The sequence below is a fragment of the Bombus huntii genome, chromosome 1 (assembly GCF_024542735.1).
Source record: "Bombus huntii isolate Logan2020A chromosome 1, iyBomHunt1.1, whole genome shotgun sequence".
In the NCBI taxonomy this organism is placed as follows: domain Eukaryota; kingdom Metazoa; phylum Arthropoda; class Insecta; order Hymenoptera; family Apidae; genus Bombus; species Bombus huntii.
The window spans coordinates 6860231-6880935 of record NC_066238.1 but is presented as its reverse complement, the minus strand read 5'-3'; the positions used below and the strand labels follow the sequence as shown (position 1 = coordinate 6880935).

The 20705-nt window shown below is 33.9% G+C and overlaps 1 protein-coding gene and 1 long non-coding RNA gene across 5 annotated transcripts in view; both read left to right on the top strand.

Moving 5' to 3' along the window:
- The window catches only part of LOC126863481 (uncharacterized), a 511613-nt gene that overhangs the window by 3157 nt on the left and 487751 nt on the right, over positions 1 to 20705 (top strand). The window lies entirely within an intron of this gene.
- The window catches only part of LOC126878295 (uncharacterized), a 360193-nt gene that overhangs the window by 150330 nt on the left and 189158 nt on the right, over positions 1 to 20705 (top strand). The window lies entirely within an intron of this gene.

Genomic DNA, 20705 nt, shown 5'->3' with positions numbered 1-20705 from the left:
ATTTCTTTCTTCTTCTTTCTCTTTTCCTTTCGCGTGATCACAAAGATTGACGCAGATTTCATTCTGTATGTCTTTTAGTGTGTTTGTCTATATGCAAGTAGCTTTGTTCGCAGCGAAACGTAGCTAAGATTCTATTTATTTGCAACTGTTATTAGCTGCAATTTCACTTGTGCTTTTAAGTAGCAGTGAATTGGAATTAGATAGATGTCTAGTGGTAGTGATTGAAACAGATTGTCAATTAGATTTTGCCAGAAGATATTTCACGTGCGTAGACGAACTTTCTATAACGTAGCGATTAGTTTTTTGTAGAAAGTGTTGGTTTCTTTCAGTTTCGTATTATACGAAACGAAGGATTTTTATTGAAATGGCTAGAGCCGATGCGAAAGTGACGCAGGGTTGCAGTGGAGATTTGGTTTTAATCGTTTGCTTTTCTAATCAGTCCCATACCAGTTTGTTTTTTTTTTTTTTTTTAGTCATTTCCTACGATTCGTCGTTTGTAACATTTCGACAGTTGTGACGTTTTTGGTTAGTAACGAAAATTCACGACCTCTATATTTATTGTAAATCTTTATCAAGTTGGAGCTGTTAATAAGTTATTTTTTGGCAAATAGACCTGAACCAATTTCTATTAGGTACTGTATACTACAAAGTAGACAGATGGTCGATTCACGTATCTGTTCTAAGCGTCTCGACGATATAGAAACCAGAGTTAAAGTTCGAAGAATGAATGAAAGCACATTATTTTCTTTCCGTAAATTATATCAGAAATGTGTTTATTAAAAATATCTACAATTGGTCATTCTTAATTATACACTAGTGCATGATAATTTTGTTCCTCTTTATTAAACGAGGGTGTTCTCCCACATATAAAATGTCTTCATCTTCTGAGCTTTCTGCTACAGTTTTGTCCTTAATTTTTGAATTTCTTGTGTTGGAATTAGACCAAATTGCAGCAATGCCCTGTGTATTTGGAAAATAATGTTAAATTGTAAAATTTATTTATTTTTTTTTAAATAAACAGCTATCGATCCGAATTAAATGAATTTGAAAATTGCATTAAATCTCGTTGAAACGACGGTATTTACATTTTTACACGATTTACGTTACTCAACGATGACTTTAATTTTTAAATGTGAAACAAAAATCTAAGTCAGTTCATCGAAGTATTCATACAGAGTTCGAGCACACTTTTCTAAATTTTTTCAATTAATTGCTGTTCATTGATACATTTTGAAGTAGAATTCATATCATTTTATAAAATTTCAATGCTATTTACGATATTTTTAATGTTATCTTTATTTTCTTCGTGCAACTGCGTCAGGCACTTGCGAGTTATTGCAGTTTCAAATGAAGACGTCAGATAAGGTAGTACCCGGTGATCATAAAGTCTTTCCTTCGTGGATATTGCATAAAGATTTTATCATGCTCCTAATTTATGCTCGAAACTTTTCAATTTCGCTGCGTTTAACCGTGTTAACTTCCTAGAATCGGTGCGACTCGAAATTGAAGTTTTAAAATTGATATAATAGTCTGCTAAAAATAGCAGGCCTGTGAAATGGCACGGGCACATGCGAATCTTATTTTTGAGGCGTTCAATAGTAACAAAAATTATCTTTCGCGAAACAGTGCAATTTTTAGTGAAAATAAAAAAGGTAAGTGCGTACGAGAATCTTGAAAATCCGAATCTTTTAAAATTGAGAAATTTATATTTTTTTTATTTTAATGTCACTTTCAGTTTAAACAGAAGTTTTAATACTATGGCTAATAAGTCGACGATGTTGTACGAAAGTCAAAGGTATAATTATTAAGACAATTCAAATATTAACAAAAATTCCAAGAGCATGGAAAACACACGTTTAACCCGACAATCAGCTAAACAGACAATTTTGGCAATTTCGGGTTGATCCCTTATCTCGGTTAGGATAATAGAGGCGGTTTAATGAGTATAACAGTTGATTAACAGTTCAAAGATATATATTTCCAACAACCTTGCAGAGAAGATAGTTACGCTGTTGCGTAAGGTAAAAGCTAAGTAGTGAAATATTGACAGGTGTAAACCCGCCAAAGAGATGTTGACTGTTCCAATGTCGATAAATCAGTGAAGTCAGGTGACGATGCTGTTGCAAAGGAAAACTCTTGTCCGGTGGTAATCGCTGCACCACTGGTCGCTTGCGGGTGGAATCCTGGGAAACGTAAGAAGACCCAAGTTTCCCATATTTTTACCTGATGGAGCAAAAACCAATAGGGGGTCTCTTGACGAGAAGATGTTTTATGCCAATTGACGGACTTGACGGTAAATCAAAAAACCTCGTTTTATGACAGTTCCTTAGGATTATTACGGCCCGCTTAATTCTATGTGCACAGCTGGTGGCCGTCTGGAACGTAAAGAGTCACCGGACCTGACATTTCCTACAAACTTAAGAAATTTCTTAATAATAAAAAAGCACGATTAGATAAAAAATGATCCATAGCACGTAATAGGGTCACATTAAATATATACAGCCTGAGATCACAAAAATTTGTTTACACGTCCGAATTGTCTTAATTGTACGTACATGTTAGGTTACGATGGATAAAACATCCGAAAATTGCAATGCATACGTAAAAAAAATATCTATCTATATATTTAATTATTATCAACTTATCGAGTTCGTCGGAATAACATTTCTTTGGAATAGGCAATCGTTGTCACCATAGCCTTGTAACTTGCTCTACGCACTTAATGTGTATATTACGTGCATTGTATAAAACATATTGAAATTTTATTGGCATTATGACGAGACACGACTACCATAATTATATCCCGAAAATATGAAACGAATCTGAAGATGCATATTCGAGTTACAAGCTATTTACTCTTAAATCAGAGCTTGCAATTAATAAAGATTAATATGAAACATGAATAACTATTTTAAATACACAAGAAGTATTAAAAATAGTCTAATTTAATTTGACTTGAAATATACTTGTGATTTCTATGAAGCAACTTGTACCATGTATCTTATAGCTTTTCTGTATGTTCTTCGATTTGTTTCACATCTGACAAATATATCGGTGTCATGATTAGATAGCCGAGTCTTATTAGAATGCTAATGAAATGTTAAAATGTTTCGTATAATGTACGATAATACATACCGGGTGTTTCATAACATGCGGGGCCCACTTCAGGGGTGGACAGCAGACACAGACACAATGAAAAAGGTTCACATAATCGTGTGTTCTATTTGACCTCGTTTCGAAGTTATAGCCACTTTCGTATTTCAATGATCCGCGATAGTTTACCTTCGTAGGTGCTCGAAATGGCTACCTTCGGTCTGTATTATTCGTCTGGAATTTTTGAAAAATTGCCAGATTCTTTGACACGACGGCTGCGAGTTTGCATACAAACCGAGGATAGAAATTTCCAGCACCTTCTATGAAGATAAACCATCGCGGATTATTGGTAACGTAAAAGTGGAAATAACTTTGAAACAAGGTGAAATGGGACACATGTTCGTACGAACCTTTCTCCATTTCTTTTTCCGTTCCCTGTTCACTCTTGAAACGGCTGCCGCATATTATGAAACACCCAATATAAAGTTGTCTACAAGCGTCCAAATACATTCGTAAGCCAACGCATATTTAGAAGAAAATTTATACAGGAACAAATTAATATTTATTCGCGTGAAATGGGTGACTGTTGGAGCGATCCCTTTCTTTCTCGGCTACACGTGTAATTCCTGGTAAAAACGCTTTGTGACAAGCGTGTAAAATATGTCCGCAGACGGAATTCAGCCGGCTAAACTTGCTGTTGGTCTGGAGGCAAAAGATGCGAGGCTCGTTCGAAGGAAAAATGCGGCGAGTTTTGGCGAGGGAAAGAGGGACATTTTTCCATCTACGCTGGTCATCTTAGCGTATTCAGCGACACGCGCTAATTATATTGCTCATTATGCAAATCGAATCCGCTTAGCATTTGTATCGCAGCCGCGTTTACGTTTCTCGCCATTTTTAGTCCTCGTCGACGTCGTCTTTCGCGCGGCGCGTCGCGCCGCACCGCTTCGAATAGCAACTACAAACGCACAGAGTCCTGTCTTTCCCTCTCTTTCTTCCTCATCCCCGACTTTCACTGTTTGTGCAAGTGTCTTGCATCCTCCGTCTCTGAGATACTACCGATTTTCTCCGAAACGTTCGAATATTTGTACTTACGTGTTTCTTTCTTCTTCTTTTTTTATTTCCTCTTTGATTGCTCTGCCGTTTATACGAGACTTGCCGGGGAATTCTTATTGTAAAAAGCTGAATTCGTTAACGTTTTGGTAGATAGAATACGTGAATAATTATTGAGATATTTTATCAAAGCAAGTTCAAAATAAAAGAATAATCGTTGCAAATATGCTATTCTTTTCTCAAAATTATATCTCAATAGTATATTTAGATTTATCAGAAATTCATAAAAATCACAGTTTGTATCATAATATTGAATTACCGAGATATTTATAATCAAGTTCAGAAAGATAGGAAGTGAGAGTTATGGTACAATAATAGATGTAATTCTAATTTGTGATCAAAAATCGAAAATTACAAAAGTCATCTTTTTGTCATCTTTTATATGAAAGATCGCATACGTCTAACGTGTTACTTTTCTAAAATTATTCATCTTACAATTATCAACGACGATATTATATACTGCAAATTCTTATATTAAAATTATAATGTATTTTTGCAGAAAATAAAGAAAGATTTGATGTTGGTTGTACGAAGTATCTTAACATGGTAATTCCATTCTTTTGTACATTATTGCATTGAGTCATCGAGGCTTTGAAAATTCGTCATCCCTGCTATTGAAGTTGCACAAACTCATAGTTTTATTTTTATCATTCCTCGAGCACAATTAATTCCTATGACGATTTCCTACGATAACTTTGTTCTTAGAATCACTTTACGATTACTAACGACTACATTACTTACCATAATTTAGGTCATCCAGTAAGTATGTAACGTGGCTTTTCTCAGAGTTCTGTTTAACCTAGATAAATCTGTCATTTCAGAAGGATGATTACAAGGTAATCTTATTTCTTACAGTACAGTTTATTCTGGTTTATACTAAACGAGATTCTCCCGGAGGAATTTCAAATCAGCTGACAGTAATAGAAAAATTTAGTTGACGAATTCAAATTGATTAGCAAATAAAGAGGAAATTACATTATTTTAAGAAACGTCATAAAGAAAATTTGGGTGTTTGTACGTTAAAGCAATGAAACTCTTTACGATAGCAGTAGCTGTATGAAAATCAAATAGGAAACTTAATATTGAGGCGATAACAAATTTTAGAAAATTATGGAAAAGAAATCACTGAGCAATTAATAATAAACAATTCTTTGTTTCCAATTAATATGCAGTGAGAATATGTGCAAAAATATTCGTACATTTATTTTATCGTAGAAATAAAAAAAGGCATTACTTATATGTCACGATATCGTATAATAGTTTACTTCAGACATTATTTATGCATTTAGGAATTATATACCGTCAGGAATTGTTTCCTTTGACGATTTGTTAAATATTTAAAATTGTTACTTTTAAAAAACGTAAATTGTAAAATGTTTTAACGTTAATAGTGACGCAAAATTTGCACAGCTTTTAATTTCCTAGATTAAAATTAAAATTAAATTAGACCAAAAATATAGTTCGTGGTTGTTATACTTGGACTATAATCTGTGTCATAAGGGTGACTCACGTTCAGTGGTGGAAGGAAACGGGTTAAGATATTATTTTTGTATATGGAGATATAATTAAGTGCTAGGTGATAAGGTCAATTTTATGTTTTTCCATGTCGACAAAGTAAAAAAATATAGGATTTGTACTATAGAATATCTCATAGTAAGCAATTGCATGCTTTGAAATTTAAGATATTACATGATTACACATCAGATTCCACAAATATTTTAATTCGTGCCTAATAATTTCATTGTTGAATATCTTTTGTTAATCTGTAAGGATAATTTTTCATAAATATATGATTTTGAATGTAATTTTAATTTGTAATGTAATTTAATTTTAATTTCCAATATCGATAAATCAATAATCATTTAATAATGAAACTTATAAATAAATGTGTTTAATCTTCGAATGCGCTAGTTACTATATACTCGTATAAATTCTACTTAAAAATGCATCTGTAATCAGAGAAGTTCGAAAATAGTATAGTTCATGGGATTTCCAGAATTATTCATTCCTTCACATTATTTAAACGGAAGAAATATGAAGACCCTAAATTGACGTAACCTGAAATTAAATTTAAAAACTTTCGATCTAATAATTTAATTTCAATTTATCTATATTCGGAATTCTCCGTTCAAATAAATGAAGCGCCGTGTTTCGTTAAAATTTCATCATTTTAGAAATTACCCAGCATATTATAAAATGTTCCCTTATATTTTCTACAATACCGAACCGTATTAATAAATAAACCTACCGAAATAAAAAATTCCATTTATCGAAGAATTTGCACGTACGATGCCTATAAAATAATATCGTAAAGTTCCATACAATTAAATGAAACGCTAGGGTCTTGGAGAGATTTCACGTATTATGGTCCATAAATTCGAATTTACATACTCAAGAGGAACCGAACGTCGAAATTGAAGTTTTTGGCCGTGGGTTAGGTTTGACCACTAAGTTCTCCACGGAAGAACAGTTTCCAACGATTTCGAAACGTGTTATTAAGTTGATGTATGGGCTTTTTGTGAGCGAAACGCTCGCAGTACTCCCGGCGGCGCACATTCGACAGTAGTGATCTTAATACGGGCCTGATCTTTAGTTTATGACTTAAGGAAAGGTCTACCGTAGTATGTACCGGTTGTTTATTAAGATTTGTGGATTTACGAAATTTTTTCTCCATCTTTTGAAATACGATATTTGCGATAACTCCTTTAAGAAATTTGTGCGGTTCCATTTTATCGCCTGTATCGATACTTGATCGATGTAAATTATGCATCTTTTTTAAACCGTGTAATCGTAAGGTACGTGTTGAATTTCCTTCGTGCAGAGATTTAACAGGAGTTTAGTATGAATTTCAGATTAGGTAGAATAGCATGAATATATTTCAATAGAAAATTACTAAGTCTCTTATTATCTTATTTGAACATATTTTGCAATTAGCTTTATGCATCGTTGGAATCCCATTGTCTTTAAATCTAACTTGGCTGCTATTCCCAAAATTTGTATCGAATATGTCTACATTAGTTCTGCAAATTAGTAATTTGTTGCTCGTGTCTAATTTAGATTTTCTCGCTGGAATTCAGCACACGGATCCTCCTGTTAACATTGTTTGCTTCATTTTTTCCCGCGCGTGTTTTTCGCACTTCGGCTTACGATCCAGATGTAGTCCGAGATATTTAACGGAAGGTTGTCGATGCCTCCATTCGAATCTCGTATTCCTGAAAGTCGACTTTCTTACTGTTTTCGCAAGGTCTTGCCCGATTCGCGGATAAAGTGTAAGAAATGTTAATTAGCGACACTGACTGTACAATACACGATGCACAGCGTGATATTTGCGTTTCTTTAGCATCGTTTAATTGCGACATAGTAGCACGATACGATGGTGTTACAACTCGTTAATTGGCACTTCGCGGCGAAAAGAAGGAATCTCGGTCTATGAATGAAAACGGCGAGAGTTCGTTCTTCCCAGACTTTCTCCGAATCTGTTGCTACGTGTTGTTAAAAGAACAACGTACAACTATACATAACTACGAGGTATTAACGAGAGAAACTATTTGTCTGAATTATATCTATTCGACTTTTTCTGCATCTCGCTAAATTCGATAAGAAACTGTTTCAAAACTGTATCTTTTATGGCGTTTGGAAAAAAAAAGTACTACGCAAACAACATAGCAGGTATGGTGGTAGTAAAAGTAGAGGGTATAGCGTATCATAAAGTTGCTTTACTCTTATTTCTTTATTTTTTTGTGTAATCTAACTGAAAGTATGGGTTACTGCTAGACTGTGGATGGTTATTCGTTTATGGGAAATTTAGACACAGACGTATACAAAAATGTATAAAATATCGAAAATACTTGATGGTATTTTTAGAGGGTGAAACGATATAAATAATTTTCTTTTTATTTATGAACTGAGTAATATATTCGATATTTGAATTATATCTTTATTTTATTTCTTATTCTAACTACAGCATTGGTCTTATAAATTAAGTTGCTTTGTTTTATAATTGTTCGAACTACTGTAATCGATGTTTTAAAACATAGTGCACGTAGAACTAATTAATAATCTCTTCAACTTTTAATATAGAAAATAATTACGATGTGAATTCTAAATATATATACATATAACGTTGTCTTGTTTCGTTTTTAATCACAATTTTCAGTGAACAGATGCGAATGTTCCATGAACATTAAACGTTCTTTAACGCGTTGTATTCTACAAATATATTAGGTCGTCCGAAAAGTTTCTTTCGTTGTATAAGGAAATAATGGATGCACAATATTTTCCGTTTTATATTATTCTATCGAATGATCCATTTTGTTCGATCAAAATAAAGATCACAACGTTCGACAGATTAGGTTTCATGTTTGTATAAAGATGCATCGTTGTAAAAGACGTGTCTGTAAAAGAAAGACACTTTTCGGACAACCTAATATTTCAGTGTTACGTACCACGAAGTGTAATTTTATTCAAAATTCGATATTACAATAGTATTATGCATGACATTGATGTCATAATTGAAATTCCTAATAAATCCGAGTGTTTCGTAATTTTCAAGGACCATTAACTTTGATTAACGTGCAAGATCGCTGGTACTTGCTGCGATGCTAATACTATGCTCGTACGAAATTTATTATCCACTTTTTCGATGACTATAACGCGTTAACGTTCATGCTTAGAATTCATTTGTTCGTGCAAAAATATTTGGCGATTTAAATAGATTCGAATGTAAAATTGTTTAATATATAGCAGAATTCAGCGAACATTACGCATTCCTGCGCATTCCACGTGCCGTAATTCGTGAGCCGTGGTTTAATAATGTTGGAATGTTTAAGATTCGACGTATTTAAGCAAGCCATAAAGTGTGAAAACATTTAAACTTTTTCTCGATGCATTTGGCCGCGAGAAAGCGAGATCTCTAGTGAAATCCGTATGAATTCTATTGTTCGACTGGTAAAATTAAATATCTTTGGATGTTTCTCTCTAACAAAAATTATGAAAATTTTATACCACGATTTTACATAATTATTGAAAATTTCACGAAGAAACTGTATATAAAAATTTACAGAATTTTAAACTTCAATAAATTTCATTCTTTTATTTTATACGATAATAAATCTTTTTCCATAAAATTTGTCTGTGATGATCGATATATTAATTGTAATAGTAATCGATCGAATGATCCTTGTAGGTTATTACTCTATGAAAAGATTGATTGTTCGATCATAAAACAAGTGGCGAATAACAAAAATGTTTGTGAAATGAATTTTGCATGAAAAACGTGCCGTAATTTTAATGCTTGCGACTACTCCTTAAGCAGTATGTATTCTGTCGATAGTCTGACTTCCTTTTCAGAGCTCCTTTGTACCGTACAGGGTGTGGTTTCTTTCGCGGTAACACGGAGAATTTGTTGTAGATTAAAAATCCTTCAAGTTTAACAAGGAATACAAGTAGAAAAAATACAGAATATCGGAAAAGTGTTAGCAAACTTTTTTAATCGTGGATTTTGTAGTTTAATTTACTTTTAGATTAATGGTTCTTTGATACAACGACATTAACATCGGCAATAACAAAAAGGTGTATTCTTTTTAAAAACAGCATTACGATAATTCAAGAATAAGCTTGTAATATTATTTTTCACAGAGATATCACATCGAAACATTGAAAATTATTAACATAACAAAATATAATCAAAATTATATCTGTAAGACACTGCGAGAATTAAATTTCTGTATTATTTTGGTAAGTGTGGTTAATTGTAGGAAAAAGGCAGAAAATTCAACAAATTGAGTAACAATATTTACAAAATTGGAACGTGTTTGTTTCTTAATTTTTCTGTTTAATATTCGTCAAATTTTTATACGATCGTCTCTAAATAAATTTTTCGATGTTCCATTGAAATAAAGACAATGATCATGAGTGTTCCTAATCATAGTTTATATTTACTTTACTATACTTCACTGTACCACTAATTTTACTATTATAGCATTTTATTATCGAAAACTCTCGTGCAATAGAGGTATACTAAATATCACGATTCCTTTGACGATAAATTTCGGTGCCACCTATAACTTCGTGAATAGTAAAACGATGATCGGACTCGGGGAATTCGACAATCATTCTCTCCTCGTTCGGTCGTCACCACGTGCCTATTCAATTCTGTTAAGCTTCCTTCGCACGTGCACACGACGAACGTGTAAAAATCCCAAACAGGCCGTTTTCGATCGGCTATGGAACGTTTTTCGCTCGGCTAACAATGAAACCGTCGCGCGTTTATGGGGCAAACCCTTTGATCAGCGCACGCATTTTTCACCGTCACTTGTGGTTTCCAGTTTAACCAGCCCGTTTTATCGTCCTCACGACCGCGTATTCAACAGGGACACCTGTTTTTGACCGCTCTTTCGCGGCAGTTACAGGATCAGGCGATTTTATTAGGTGGTCCGAAAGAATTTTTGTTCCATTCCATGGCGCTCATTTAGACTTTGATTCGATCGAGAAAATGAGGGAAGAAGTAGAAATAAAGTGGACGACAGAACGTTGTAGACAATCGTTTGTAGTAATATTTATGATATTTTTCAATCATGTTTCTGAAATCGATTGTTTATAAATAAAATGTTTTCCGTGACGTGTTGTGCGGTTCATGGTAAAGGAAAATAAATTTTCTGAAATTGCAAAGTGTCAAAATTAGCGTATGATATTGTAGCATAGCGTTATATAAATTTACGATTTATCAATCATTTATTTGTAGAACTTCTGCTAAAGTTTCTCATGAGCTTGAATATAATTCTGATTAAAGTAGGCTTATTTGTTGACGATTGTCAAGCTAATTAAGATAAGAAACAATGTTAAAACTATTTACGGAAATAATAGATATTCAGTCACTGAGGAAAACTTAAGAAAAGCTAAACTCGTTAACTCGGTATAATTTATAGTAACAAAGATATTCGGGGATAACAAAAAGACAGCTACCTAGTCTTAATATTATTGAATTATCAATTTAAAAAATGTATTCACAATTCACAAGCAAATCTTCGCCATTCGAAAATCCAACAATTATTACAATTGAAAATTGAGAACTGATTTGAGACATAAATATCATGGAGTATCAAAAATGGCAAAATTTAATTGGGAACAAACGTTATTAAATTGTATAAAAATGAAAAAAAAAAGACAGAGCTACCTATAATAATTCTTAAAGGACGTAATCACAAATTACTGCGATCTACAAAAATTCTTCAGCGAGCGATTACTTTGTATTAAAAATTATCGAAAATAAAGATTTTTAATTAAAGAATTTTCATCCCTTATATAGCATTCAACAATGACTATAACTGACAGTTACTCGGTAAAACGTGCACTTATTTTAATTAGCTTGTTCTGGAACCAGTCAGATGTTGTATGCCAGACGCGTTCCTTGTGTGGATCTCCCCAGGAGTCCAGACGTTGTCTTCCAGATATTCGTCACGTGCACGATGAACGTGAAACTCTCGTATTTTGACCGATCACCCTGTAGACGGGGGGAGCATGGAAAAGCACGTTGTCCTTCGAGGGTGGAGGCGCCAGTTGCCTAGCGACCGGTCCTGGAAACCCTCGTAGCCCCTCGGGGCGCACCCTGTGCAACTACCATCAGGGGTGTGCTCGACACGCGTTAAATCTCTTCGTATCTACGGCAAAATGTTCGAATCTTTTCAAGTGTGCCTCTACATTGCTATTTAATTCTTTCGATAGAATTCTTTCCAAGCTTCGTATAGAATCTTAACGTAAGCTTTTAAGATTTCGAATTATTATTAAATTCGTTCTAAATAGTAAGATTTGAAACTACTACGAGGTATTAAATATTATATAAGAAATACTTATATCCCTTTTAGGTGATGTTGCTAGTAGAAAGAGCCAAATTTTAATTGTTAATTATCATTTACCGCTGTACGATATTAAATAAGTGGTTTGTTCAAATAAAAGAGTGTGATATAGAAGGAAGATGTTAAAGGATAGTAACACAGCGCACGTTTAGTAAAACAATAATACTGAGTTAATCGAAGAAGGTATTCATCCAAGAAAAAGAATATAAAAATTATGAAATTAATTTATTTAATGTCAAGAATATCTAAGTCTACGATCGAGCTACGGTTGTTTACTCGTTTTTGGGAAAATTGGATACATAAAAATACATATAATGCGTATAATATGCAAAAATATAAGAAATATTTTAGGTATCTACTGTAATATTTAAGGGGTGGAAGAAATCTTGGTTTGTGTGTTCGCTCTTTATTTGTTTGTGAAAATATGAATTTGCATAAATTTGTGTTTGATGGTCGTTAAAAAAGAAATTAAAAAATTTCAAGTATTATTAATACATAGTAATTGCGTACACTGATAAATAATTAATAGAAATTACCAAATTATAAATACAGATTACTAGCTTTCTTTCTTACACTTTATCGTTTTTCTTATATATCAATAAATTATCTCCATTTGGTCAAACATAGCGATATTTTCCAGCAACTCGATAACTATCTTTTTATGCGTTCTTGATTGGAAATTTTGATTGGCCACACGCCTCTGTTCAAATGACGATTTAATTGCGATAATCTTCATCGACCTCGCACCGACTGACCTTTGACCACTGACCGAATAACGAACGAGTTGACATAACCCGCATTTTCGAAACGAGAAGGTTCTTCTTGTTAGTTTAGCGCGTATAAAGTAGAAGAAAGTTTAACGAAGCAAAGGTGTTAAACTCTCTAAACACAACATGATAAATACACGTAGCTTTCATTAGCCCATCGTATCTTCTCGTATCTTCTGAATTAAAGTTATTTATGGACTTCATTGTTACCTTTTCTACTTTAGTTCAGTTTGTAACCAAGTAATTCTCTGGTTTATCTGTAGGAAGTAAAGTGACATTTTCAATACAGATACGGAGAAAACAAAGTTATAGTCGTTCGGTCATGTATCACGATCCCATCTACTGTATATTACGTGTACCGTGGAGAAATTTCCGTGAAATGTTTGAATTATATTATTGGGTTGACAATTAAGTGATTGCGGATTTTGTCATTAGGTGGTAATTGTCAACCCAATATTATACAAAGCACTACACTTTGTATATTTTATATATATATTTTTTTCTGTATCATATGCATTTTGTGTAATTTACGCTTTCATATTTTATTTCATATTTTTTTTTTTATCAATACCACCTAATGACAAAATCAGCAATCACTTAATTGCCAACCCAATAAAAGACAGACGAACGAAATTTGTGAGAAAAACATGTCGGAAATTAGTTATTTTGTTGTCTTAGAAATGGACGATGCAGAGACATATCAAATCGTTGTAACGCGATCTGTTGGAGATGATATTGTGTCAACGGTGCGAAATATGATACGTCGAAGAGTAGTAGCGCACATACTTCAATAGTGATACCTTAATAATTCGCCGTTTACGTACTGGAAAGCTTTATCTTTTTCGGGGTACTCGGTTTTCATGCCGGGGGTAGCTTTTTCTCATTACGTACAAGCCCTTTGACAAATCACAAGTCGAGCAAATTTGTTGGATAAAAAAACGAATATCTTCTGCGCGACTTGACGTTTAAAATATCTTCCTCTTAAGACTTTTCACGTATATTTGAAATTTTGTTTGCAATTTATTGGAAAGAGTCTCGCTTCTTCTTATTCCCTTTCGGATATTTTTGATGCCATGGAAAAGTTTACGTGACTTGCTCTTGGTAAGTTGAAAATTCACTTTCGGCTCTCCATTTCGGCACTCGCGTCTCTCTTCTATATCGAATAATAAATATTTTATAATACATGTGTTGTATGCTTCTACGCAACTGTCAGGTTTGACTTCTTAATACTCGTTCTTTTTATCATTTTAAAAATCTCGTTTTCACAAGATAAACACGAATTCCGAGGAAGTATATGGAAATCTCCAAAACTCTCATTCTATCGTAATATACCAAACGTTGTTGCGTGTTCAGAATGCTTTGTTTTATTTAACTTTTTTTCAATATTTACTTCGTTTCTTAATTGCACCAACTACGGTAAGAAAAGAGTATGAATTCTGAATGATTTTGTATTTACAACACGTTGTATTTATTATAACATGTACACACTGATCAATAAGATCCAAATATATATATACACTGTACAATTCGATCGCACAAACACACGTGGCTACAGAAATTTGATACTACGAAGATAGAGAACCGAAATGTAGAAACTGATAAACAAAAAAAAAAAAGCACTTCATTCAGAAATAAAAACATGTGCAAATACTTTCTGCAACGACTAGTAAGTGAAAGATGTTAGCAAAAAATGTTAGCACCAACGTACATACCACGCAAGTTCTTCGACTAAAGAATAAAGAAATCGTTTGGAAGTTGTACGTGCAGCGGCCAGTTTTCCATTTGCTTTCGCGCCCCTTGAAACCTTTCAAGGATCAAGGATCAAGGATTCCGCAGGCAGGTTTTCCGAGGGATACTTTCACTTGCGAAACAAACGGCAAGACGGAAAGAGGAGCGGCCACGAGCCATCGGCTCCGATCGTTGTCAATAATTATCTTTATCTCGCACGATCCTTGTCATTATCGTTTTTTATATACACTCGCTGAACAACACGCTATTCTCCTTCGCTGTCTGGCCACCGATAAGATCTCGTGTATCTTGCAGCCAGCTGAAAATCCTCCGACGAGCAAACCATGCTTCGAACATTTGCTCGGTTCCGTGTCTTTTTTACATTGCCAACTACCAAGTGTAATTGATGTTTCTTAAACTGCATTTTGTCTCCAAGCATGTCGTTTAACGAGGATATCGTGAAGCGATGTTGGAACGGTTTATTAGAGAAACTTTCGGGACGGGGTCTTTTTAAACGGTGAAAGTACTATTATGGGCTGCTAGTCAAAATTCTTAATTAGGATATGAATATTTGCATAAGTTCGTATTCTTAAGAAGATAATGAGAAAAATGTAACGATAATGTGATTTTGTAAAAAAATGTCGCTAAGTTGCACGTGCCAGAATAATTACTGAATATTCTCAACACGAAAATTGATTGTAATTTTAATAAATATTAAAATAAATATTAAAATAAAAAATAAAAGTTGCACGTTGCGTCGCGAGTCAAATATTTTTGAACGTTGACAGAAACTTTCTGTAGATGCTTCACGCGCGGAATTAACGGCCAGTGAATGTTTAATTGTTTTCGTTGGATACTGAATGCACTTGTGAGTTGTTAACAACGAATATGTTATATTTATATTATATATATTTGATATATATATCAATATACGAAAGAAGTAAAAATATGAATTTTACAAGGTTTTGAGTAAGTCAATGTATTGATGCTTGCTGGATTAATAATTGAAGAAAATCTGATTTTCATGTGGCTCCCACCCTTTCACGTGCTCGTGATACACCTCCTTCTGTTACGGGTGAAGGGCGCTAAACTTACGTGAGACATTTATCTATTTGAAAAGGTCGTGATATTCCTGCAGGTCCTGGGCTTCGGCAACTTGTACCATTAGATGCGTTTTCCAATTACCCTTCGAAAATCTCGAGTTTACAACACGTTCCAGGCAATAGCCCACGCAATAGGGTGCGAAATAAATTAGAATTCTAAAGAGTGTGCTGCCTGTTGCCTCCCTTAAAAGATTAAGATTCCAATTCACAAATAGCCCTCTTTATGCTCGTACCTTTAAATTTATTCGACGAAGAACCCACGTAGACCTTTTGTGCGTGTTTCGGACGCAGCGTAATTAAAGAGATGAAACCCTAAAGAGAAGAAAATTTTTACTCAATAAATAGTATATATTAGATATTTGATATTGTATATCACGTACATCTTTACACCTTCGAATTTCCTATAAGAATATATCTGTTTATAATCGTCAGACTACAAATTCCTAAGGTTTTGTGGGAAATTTAAAGGTGCAAAAACATATAGAATGTATGTAATATGCAAAACTACACGAAAGTGTACATTGAAAGTGTAGCATTTGTTTATGATTACTTAGTAGATGGAAGAAATTTCTGCCCAGTTTCCACTTTTTATATTCATAAAAATATGAATCGATACGCGAAATATCTGACGGTGTTCATCGCTTACGCATCGATTAGACCTGACTTTCTGAATACATTTTACGATTCTCTTTTTTAAAGAGCCAGAGACTCTTCTGTTAAAATATTTCCAGAGGAAATGCGACGGATTATTTCCACATCGGTATCGGTATCGGTATCGGTATCGGGACTCTCGCGATCTTTCTCTTTATTCACTTTCCTTGGACGTGTGCACGCGTTTCGTTTGTCGACCATTCGGAGCCAAACCTCGCTATAAAGCGTTTCATCCTCGCAATAAAGCCGTGCGCTGTGTACAACCGAACTTTTCAAACATGAAATTATATTGTTCGTAGTTCCGCTTTCAAGAAGCCTTTCTGCCAGTGCCAGTCGTGTATTGTTTGCTTGAAAAATTTGTAGGCGAATGATATTGCGCGTACGACAGCCTCTCTCGCCGGTGAAATTCAGCCTTTCCGCGTTTTTGTGTGCTACGAAATGGCGCAACGAAATGCTTTTCTGAAACATCACGTGGTAACTGCCCATTACGATAAAAATCAAGGTGCTCGTGTAAATGGAATTTTCACGAGCTCAGACAGGAAACGTTGAAATTTTTGTATCGCCATTATGGAATTCAACATTTCGAATGATTGTTCGATTTATGTTGAATGATTTATATCGCGTTAATCTGTATCTATATCTGTTACGTTGTTTATATTTTTGCAATAAAAAATTGAAAAATTGTCGTGGGAATATTTTATTGCTGTCACGGAACTTTCATATGAATATTGCATAGTATACGTTTACATATTTGGTGTATCGTTTATATTTATTATATTTTGCAATGCGATACATCGCGTTAACTGTCTGTAATAAAAGCTGCATAATTTATGAATTTTTTAATCTAGAAAGAATCCATTCTTCTAAAAATCTGAATCAATGTGTGTTGAATTGTTTAATATGATTTATAAAACAATTTCTTTGATTAACAATTTCGTTTGCGATCTGCATTACTTTATGCTTATTCTTCTCGAATAAATAGGTGACGAAAGTTCACGTGGAAAATTTTTATTATCGTCATAATATGCTTAGCAGGAATTAAATATTCAAGGTATCGCTTAAGCGATCCTAGTGCTAAGTAAATTTTTTCTGTATGAAGCAGACTTTTTTTATTACGGAAATAGCGAAAGAAGATTATATGAAAAAAGATAACCTTTAGTCTAAAAGAAAGAAATATTTCTTATGATAACTCTCAAGTTCAATTCTCAAGTTCTTCATTTACAGTTCACAATAATTATTCTAGCAAACATTAAATAAAAAGGAAAAGAAAGCTACATTTATATTTTTATGAATACAACTAAAGGAATGGAATTTAAATAGACATTTGTTTCATCAATTAAAAATTACAAGGGATATTTTCCTTTGGATATTTTATCTATGATATTTATATATGAGCTTCTCAGAAGCCAAACTGACTAATTCTGCTTTCTGTAAATTACTGAATTTCATCTGGATATGCGATTAATACAAGAACTTCGTAAAGAAATGAACTTTCTCCGTAAGTTTACTCGCTACAAGAAAATAACATAAATAAACGTACATCCCAAGGAAGTTCTTAAAAAATCGCAACATTCAACACACTTTTCCTCAATGCCCAATTTACGAAGTTGATCGATATAGCTTCCGAACGATTCATTCTCGCATACAATATAAATTCTCTGCAACGAAATAAACATAATTTACGAACTTTATAGACCCTGTACATGTTATACATTTTTGCACAAATTATAAATTTCTTATATAACCACATAAATATACTACGTAATTTATACAATTATTTCCATATAACTATTTAAATGCTATTTACAAACTTCATACACCATTGATAAATTATCGCGCATATCTAATCATATTCTAATCTTACCCCAAAATATCTACGACCGAAGCACGAAATCTCACCGATTCTTGCAAAAACAGTCCGCCACGATACACATACGCATCACCCTCGTCATTTTTCCGATAATCGAAGAAATGCAATTCGACCCGCATCGTGGTGTCTGTACAGTCGATGCAGCCAGGGGATGCTTACAGGCCCGTTTATCCATTGAACAATCCTGATGTTGACCCTGATCCTGGCAAAGGGATGAAGAGGAGATCGGTTCCTGGAATGCCATACCTAGCTTCGGGCGTTTCTCTTCCCTTCTTCCCTTTCCACCACCCCCCTCACTTCGTCTCTTTCACTTTCATTACGTTCACCCACTTCCGTCTGCCTCTATACCGTCGTTCTATCTATCCTTCTCCACCGTTTGTTGTCCAGCTTTCCCTAGTTTATTCTTTATCTCTCTCTCTCCCTCTCTCTCGCCCTCTTCCCTTGCTTCCTGCCTCTGTTGTTTTCAACCCTCGTTTTGTCTCTCTCATTCCTGCGTTTCCCTGTGATTCTATGTTGGCCTACGCGTTCTCTGTTAAAGGCATCAACATCACTGTATCGTGATCTTCCTTTCTCCTGTCTGGTCTAGCTCCAGGCCTGCTCCGCCTCTCTTCTCGTTTTAGGGGCTCTCATTTTGTTTACAATCGCGTGTTTCCTTTTCGGGTCACGCCCGAACAACCGTATTAGTTAGCCTCTTTGCGTTGTTAGAACGGGGAGGTCAGTTCCGCCTTGCGCGTTAATTTTAATCGAAGCATATTTGCGGGAAACACAGTTGAAAGTAAAGCTTGTTATATTAGATCGTGCGAAAAGTTCCTTTCGTTTTTATAAGGAAACAATGGATGTACAACATTTTATATTATTTTATCGAATGATCCATTTTGTTCTATCAAAATGAAAATCACAACGTTCGACAGATTAGGTTTCGTGTTTCTATTTCTTTTTATTTATGAAGTGAGTAATATATTCGATATTTCAATTATATCTTTATTTTATTTCTTAAACACAGTGGCTGACGAAAATGAAATTTCCTCAGGAAAAAGATAAAAGTTACCTATTACATTACGTGTAACTCACGGTCTGTTTTTATCGCCAAATATGAGTAAAAATACAAAGACCTAAGTGCATCGCAAGATTTTCTATCTTTTTCTCTTTTGTATTAATTTACACGAAATTTGCGAGAAAGAAACTTGCGTTATGCTGTATGCCGTGCTTTAATGTCATTCGTTTAAAGCGCAAATCCTACCGTAAGATGAATCGTATAGGAAATATATTTATTAAAAATATATTAATTAATTAAAAATATATTTATTTAATAAATAGAACGAGGATACTGCAACAGATTTTTTCTATTATTAGGTGGAATATTTTTCGATAAAAAACAATATTCTTCAATTTTGTCACTAACAGTGCTCTTTATGCAAGGGTACTTTAATTGCCTGAAATCAGTCGAGCGTTTTCATGCCGTGTGTTGTTCTTTTTGTGTTTTTTTAAACACAAGAATGGGCTGACTTCTTGAAACAGGCTGGTTAAGGCTAATGCTCCGGTGCGTGCTTGCGTATTTTGCATAGTGCTTTCTACGAAGATTATTTTTGACGATGCGGACAATTTGATAGCTTCCTTGAGAAGATTGAGACTAACTTTCGAGAAAGTTACATATGTGTATTGAGCTGCTTTCTATTCTTCTCGTCTACGCTGGTTCACGTGTTTATTGCAAGTTTCGTGGTACATATTGGAGTTCGCGTTGCTCTTATAACAAAATTATCGTATATAGCGTAACTGTGTTCATACTCGATAATTTCGTATAGTTTAGAAACTTTTTAACTGTAAATCCAACGTCAGTTAGGAATTTTACACTGATACATGGAATTGTGTTAATAGCATCAATCATATGTTAATTTATTTCAATTTGCGTATTTGAATAATTTATGAAAATGTTACTTTTACTTGTCCATGAGAATGTTACACTTGCTCTCGAACCAAAATCTCTACGCTTGTCACGTATTTCATTCATTGATAATGAAGTGAAAAGTCAATATTCAAGATTGATTAAACCTTAATTCCTGTAAAAATTCTTCATACTGAATTTGACACTATAGAACAAAAACCGATATAAATTATAAAATCAAAGTTATCTTTGTTCTACCACTTTAACTTAAAAATGAGTATTAAAAACCGTATCAAAATTCGATTAAACCATCGCATCCAAAAATTTTTTAAAAACCTTCATTTCGCACGCTGAAAATTCCAATTTGCTTGGGTACAAGCAGCGCAACAGTGCTATCGTAAGTTTCCTTAATTCGTAACTACGCTACAACTACGCTACGCTACACATTTTTATAAACACAATTAAAAAGATAGAAAGATAGATTGTAAAGTTTCTAATCCTTCGTACATAAAGATCTTCCACCCAAACATTATCCTCTTTCATCGCGGACATGTATCGATCGGTCAAAAATTCGGCCTAAACAAAATACCCAATCAATTGGAACAATAGCGCGCATCGACTCGAACCTACCGCAATACTTGCCAATTT